The sequence below is a fragment of the Borostomias antarcticus genome (assembly GCF_949987555.1).
Source record: "Borostomias antarcticus genome assembly, chromosome: 16".
Lineage (NCBI taxonomy): Eukaryota > Metazoa > Chordata > Actinopteri > Stomiiformes > Stomiidae > Borostomias > Borostomias antarcticus.
The window spans coordinates 2,646,843-2,653,736 of record NC_140249.1 but is presented as its reverse complement, the minus strand read 5'-3'; positions in this window follow the sequence as shown (position 1 = coordinate 2,653,736).

Here is a 6,894-nt window from a genome sequence, read left to right as displayed (position 1 = left end):
CTCAAGGGTGCATTTTAGTCCCCCAATAGGACAGTGGAGTCCCCTGCAGGAGCCCCAAATAGGACTCCACTTAGGGTCTGCAGGAAGGCCGGGTACTCCGAACTGCTGTTCGGTGCATTAGCACAAACCACAGTCAGAGTCCCCCCCCCCACAGTCCTAAGGCGCAGGGAGGCGTCCCTCTCGTCCACTGGGGTGAACTCCAGCACAGAGACGCTCAGCTGGGGGCTAGCTAGTATAGCCACACCTGCCTTACGCCTCATACCGTGAGCAACTCTGGAGAAGAACAGGGTCCAACCCCTATCCAGGAGTTTGGTTCCGGCGCCGGTGCTGTGTGTGGAGGTTAGCCCCACCAGGTGGAATTGGTATCGCTCCACCTCCCTCACAAGCTCCGGCTCCTTCCCCCCCAGCGAGGTCACATTCCATGTCCCCAGAGCCAGCCTTTGCCGCCCGGGTCCGGTCCGTCGGTGCCCCCCGCCTTCACCGCCACCTAGTTGGCAGTGCACCCGACCACAACTATTCCTCCCGCGGGTGGTTGGTCCACGGGACGATGGAGGATGAGATGGTGCTTCCACGTTGCTTATTCGGGCTGGGCCTGGCCGGGCTCCATGGTAAGCCCGGCCACCTGGCACTTGCAGGCGGGCCCTCCGTCTGGGCCTGGCTCCAGACGAGGGCCCTGGGCTTCCTCCGTAGCCGGGTCTCTCTTCCTTTTTGGTGTTCTGTCATCAGGGTTTTTTCCTGTAACCCCAGGTAGGGGGGCTAGGAGGGTACTACCACTTGCCCAAGGTGGACCCCCAGACTAGTAGAAGGAAGGAGGCGTCTTACTTCTCCATTCTAGTTTTGCACTGAAAACTAGCCACTGTCCCTGTTTTTGGGCCTAAATCAATCATTGCCTACCACCGAATGTTTTGAATGTTTGCTTTCCTCACAGCCACGTAATACAGAATGTCCGTGTACGCCAAATACAGGATGCTCGAAACGTACAGTAGGCTACTGAAGTAGGCAGAACTTCACCATTTTGTTGTTGAGATCTGTATACACAGAGACATACATCAAAACCTAATCTGTAGGAGCAATCAGACAAAGGTAGGCTAGTACAAATACCTTCCGAAGATGATTTTTTTCCTCGCGTTGACCTCACCAACAAGCACATGCACCTCCGTCTCTGAAAAGTTTCTCTTCTTTCCGCGTTTTTCCATAAATGTAATTGTCTTGCTTTTGCTCCACGCTATCTTATTATGTCGGTTCCTTCTGGTAAACCATCTGTGCATTATCATGGTTTTCACCATATATGGTTGAATTTGGGCGTGTAGAGGGCGGAACATGAAGCGCGTTCACGTCCGTACTCTTCTAGGACACCGTGGGATTTATCATTGAGAAACCGTCGCAGCAGCGTGTACGCCATGTTTGATAGATCCGAAAAGCGTGTAAATATTCTCGTCGTACGCGGCAGTCCGCCCTTTTCTTGTTTTCGGCGTACGCCATCTTTTACACCTGAATTTACACGCTTTTTGATAAATGAGGCCCCCGGTTGTATTTGTTGGTATTATATTGAGTAAGGGTCTCTGACTTGGCCTCAAAACGTCCTTGACCAACAATGCTATACATTACCATGTCCAAACTAGAGACCTTGAGTAATTAGACCAGAATAAATAAGCATGATTGGTCCAGAGGTGGCGCTACAACAACACACAAAAAAACTACAACACACTCAAAACGACAATACACTCAAAACAAACATTTCAAAACACTGGCATTTACACCCCTATTGATGAGCGTGTGAAACCAAGTGTGCATGTGTCTTTCCCAGGGTCTTTCCTGTGAGAAACACATTTACCTCAAGAACCATGAATCTGCCATGATGGATTTTTCTTCAGACTGAAAATTTAGCAAATCATTTTTAAATGATAAAAAATTACCAAAAATCAGGTACCAGAAATGTCTGAATGGTCCCAAATAGCTCAAGTATGTAGGGGTCTTAACAGAGAGAAAAAAGCTTGTCCCCTAAGCGCCCCCCTCCACCCACGCACACACACACACACACACACACACACACACACACACACACCATGTTCCTCCGTGGCGCCCTGTCGCTCCGCGCTCCACGGACTCCAGTGTGTGGAGTTTCCTCGGGTCCGGAACCGCAGCCTGACAGCGTAGCTGGTTCCAGGCTTGAACAGACAAGCTGTGACCTCCTTCCACTTCACCTCCCCCACCTCGCTGACCTGGGGCTGGGACTACAAGGGGAAAGGGGGCAGACAGGTGTGTGTGTGTGTATGTGTGTGTGTGTGTGTGTGTGTGTGTGTGTGTGTGTGTGTGTGTGTGTGTGTGTGTGTGTGTGCATGTGTGTTTGGGGAGGGGGGTTTAGGGAGAGACAAGAAAGAGAAAGAATGACACCCAGCAAGGAGAGAACTTTTCAAGCCTTCTTTAATGCTGTGTGTGTGTGTGTGTGTGTGTGTTTGTGTGTGTGTGTGTGTGTGTGTGTGTGTGTGTGTGTGTGTGTATGTGCGTGTGTGTGTGTGTGTGTGTGAGTGTGACTGACCTGTTGCTGTGAGGTGTACTGTATCTGGGCGAGCAGCTTCTCCATATGGTCTCTGGCCACGCCGAAGGACAGCGGGGTCTCCCACGTCAGCCTCAAGCACCGCGGACCCCCCCGGACTGCCAGCGCCTCCGTGAGGATGGGAGGGCGCAGCATCTCTGAGACGGAGAGAGAGAGGGAGGGAGGGAGAGAGAGAGAGAGAGAGAGAGAGAGAGAGTAGTCTCAACACTAAACCCATGGGAGTTCTTTTGCTGATGCGCTACGTAAGCTAAGCTGGGCCTGGGACACCTCATGCAAAAATCTGGTGTTAAAATCCTTGCAATTCGTTGGTAACGCTGGAATCAGTAATGACTTTCACGACTTTCCTGGCGACACCAATCAGTAATGACTTTCACGACTTTCCTGGCGACACCAATCAGTAATGACTTTTACGACTTTCCTGGCGACACCAATCAGTAATGACTTTTACGACTTTCCTGGCAACACCAATCACTAATGACTTTCACGATCAGGCGTTCCCACCCATGGATATGCCCCGCCCATCTAACCTGGGCTAGCGTCTCTCATTTGCTGCTATGACCTCTTGACTACTCTTTCTTTTTTGAGCCGTGGATACGCTCCCAGAACACCAGCTTGGGTGGCGAAGTGGCACAGACAACGTAATATTTGAGTCTGGAGAGAGACCACAGAAAGAGACCACAGAGAGAGAGGGCAGAAGGAGAAGAGAGAGAGATGAGAGACGCGTGTTCAGCCACAGCGTTGGACTGTTTTTTCTTCTGTTTTTAACGTTTTTATTCTATTCTACACCATCTTTTAATTTTTAATTCCTTTATTTATTTATTTTTTTATATTCTTTTAAATCGGTTCTCACTGTGTTTATATGATTTATGTTTTTATCCGTCTCTTTATGTTAAGCACTATGTGCTTCATGGATTTGTATGAATGGTGCTATAGAATAGAATGACGCTGACATTGGCTGACTGACTGACTCCAGGTGTTGAAAGATGACCTTCTTACCCTCCAGTTTCCCGCTCTGGCAGCGAGTGTGTGAGTGCGTCACGGCGCCGGGGGAGTGGGCGGAGACGGACACGCAGTAGATGAACCTCACCGAGTGGCCGGTTCTCACAGAGCAGTGTGTGTCTGACGTGGTGCAGGACAGAGTATCGAGTATCTTCACGACTATGCCCTCGGACCTGCACACACACACACACAAATACACACACAAACACATACGCGCATACACAAGCATACACAAACACACACACACACACACACGCACAAATACAGTCACACAAACACTCACACACACACACACACACACACACACTGTAACCACCATCTAACCACAGGTGACATCTTGTACATTTTGGATAGCTGATGTGTGAATCATACTCTTCAATTTAACTGGTTTGTTTCCTGCCCCCCCCCCTCTCTCTCCCTCTCTCTCCCTTTCTCTCTCTCAGTATCTCTCCCTCTCTCTCTCTATCTCTCTCTCTCTCTCTCTCTCTCAGTATCTCTCCCTCTCTTGAAAAGAGCATTACATTGTAAATGTATCTTTTACATATGAGAAATAAACATCATTCCACACACAAAGAAATTAAATACAAAAATATAACAACTGTGTAAAAAAACAGAAACTCCAATACCAACTAATCACACAGATATCAGCCAGCTTCCTTCTGCTCAGAGGAAGTGCTGAAATCAACAAACTAGTCTAGATCTTATGTGAGATTGAGTAAAATGTAAACATGTACCAATGCCAGTGTGGTAAGTGAACTACTTTTCTCAAGGCTACATTCCTTAAGCCAAATTGTTTCAAATTAATCTCAACATCCCAAAACCCCAACCCTATATGTGACCGATTGTATTGTTTTTGTCGAGCGGTGGATTTGTGGTGAACCGGTGTTGGTAACCCCTGATTTTAATGCCCCTTTTGTGGTTTACACAGACGCCTCCGATGTAGGCTTAGGCGCTGTCCTATCACAGGAGACAGGAGGGGACGAGCACCCAGTGGTATACGCGAGCCAAAAGCTCTTGAAGCACGAGAAGGCATGCTCGACGATCGAGAAAGAAGCCCTTGCGCCCAAGTGGGCACTGGAACACGTCCGCTACCATCTCCTGGGCCGGAGGTTCCGAGTCACTACCGATCAGGCTCCCCTGAAATGGATGACTTCCGCTAGAGATTCCAATGCCCAAATAACCCGATGGTTTTTGAGTTTGCCGGACTACGATTATCAGGTGAAGCAGAGATCCAGGACCGCCAACGCCGATGCTCTCTCCCGGAGGGAACCCTGCCACTGGGCCCGCGGACGGGACCGTGACTTGGAGCCAGGGGTGGGGGTATGTGGCATCCTCCCCGGGACCGGCCGGCACGAGGCTGCCACCTGGCCACGGGGTGCGGCCTTCAGGATGTACAGGTCAGACCCCGCCGTGCGTAAAACCTCCCCTCAGCACCATGGACAGTGGCCGGCGGGTAAAGCGCACCGCATCCAACTTCAGCACCCTGGACAGCGTGGACAGGTGATCAACGGGGTGTACCGCCCCTCCTCCCCATCTGCAGCCCATGCAGCAATCAGGACCGGACAGGGAAAGCACCAGACCAATCGGCTAATGAGCATCCAGGCTCCTGAAAAGCCCAGCCAGCGATATACAGCAGAGAGACAGCAGTCTGAGGAGAACCAACACCCACAACCTGACCGGCATCCCTCGTGTACCTGGGACGACTTATGTAAATGTTTTTCATCTCCTGAGTTGTTGGTGAAATAAATGCGCTACGGCGCGGACTACCTACTCGCCTCAGCCTGGTTTGCTGTGCTCCACCTCTGTTGCTCAACCTAGGAGGTTACAACACACACACGCGCCATGCACATGCTAATACGAGGCCTCACCGCGTCCTGTTGACGTGCAGGGTGTAGAGTGTCCCAGTGGGGGGGTGGGAGTCTCCAGGCGTCCAGTAACAGGTGGCGTCAGCATGCTCCATGAACACACAGTACTGCAGCTGGGGAGGGAGGAGGCTGACGAGAGGAGGGGCGGAGCTGACAGGAGGAGTGAGGAGAGGAGGGGCAGAGCCGACAGGAGGAGTGAGGAGAGGAGGGGCGGAGCTGACAGGAGGAGTGAGGAGAGGAGGGGCGGAGCTGAGAGGAGGGGTGAGGAGAGAAGGGGCGGAGCTGACAGGAGGAGTGAGGAGAGGAGGGGCGGAGCTGACAGGAGGAGTGAGGAGAGGAGGGGCGGAGCTGACAGGAGGAGTGAGGAGAGGAGAAGAGGAGCTGAGAGGTGGGGTGGGGGTGAGTGGAGGGGTGAGGAGAGGAGGGGTAAGGGGAAGGGAGTGGGTGAAAGGAGGGGAGGAGGTGACAGGAGGGGGTGAAATATCTGAACCAAGGAACATTTAGAAGCAAAGCATAGATAAGGTTGTGAGGAGGGGGGGGGGGGGCGATTGACAGGGAAATTAGACAAACTATGAACACAGACTCATGGGATTAAAATAACCATTTCCTCAAGGGCAGTTTCCACTATATGAGAGACACAAGTAAAGATGCCTGTCAACGGAAAATATTGCTTGACCAAATTTAGGACTCGGACTAGACCAGGAAACCCACACTAGATTTTTTTTAACACCTTATAAATCTAAAGCTTTGATTATAAATCTAATATAAAAACCTTTAAACACAGAGGTCAGTAGTGACCCAGTGTACGACGTATACACTCTAAATCATGCTATATAAAGTAGAACCATTTTTTAACAAAAAACCCTCTCAAGAAAAGGTTCTGTAGAACCCGTTTTGGCTCCATAAGGTGCTGTTGGAACACGGAACGGTTGGTCCCGACCTGAAAAGAGTTCTATGTAGAAACGTTTTTTCTTTTTCTTCTATTGATACAAACAGTTCTATATGCAGTAGCACCTTTTTGAGTGTAGAGACATGACAAATGACGTGACAAATCAGAACGAATCATACAAATGACATGACAAATCAGAACGCATCACACATCAACCACTGTGTCATGATCAGAACGCATCATACATCAACCAGTGTGTCATGATCAGAACGCATCATACATCAACCAGTGTATCACGATGAGAGGCGCGTCTCTCTTGCCTCCTCTCTCACCTCAGTCTAAACTGCCGGGACTCGTCTCACCAACCCCCCCCCCCCCCCTCCACAGACTGCCTGTGTGAGTTCTCTTGAGTTGACATGTATTCAGTAATGATCGGAAGAGGTTCTCCCTCCAAACGAAATCATGCTGCACATCCACATCAATTATTGTGAAAGGTCTCTTCAAACAGGTATCATCTCTAATACACCACCTCATTTAAAGAAGATCCATTTGGCCAGGCAAGCTAGTGTTAGTGTACATTAGCT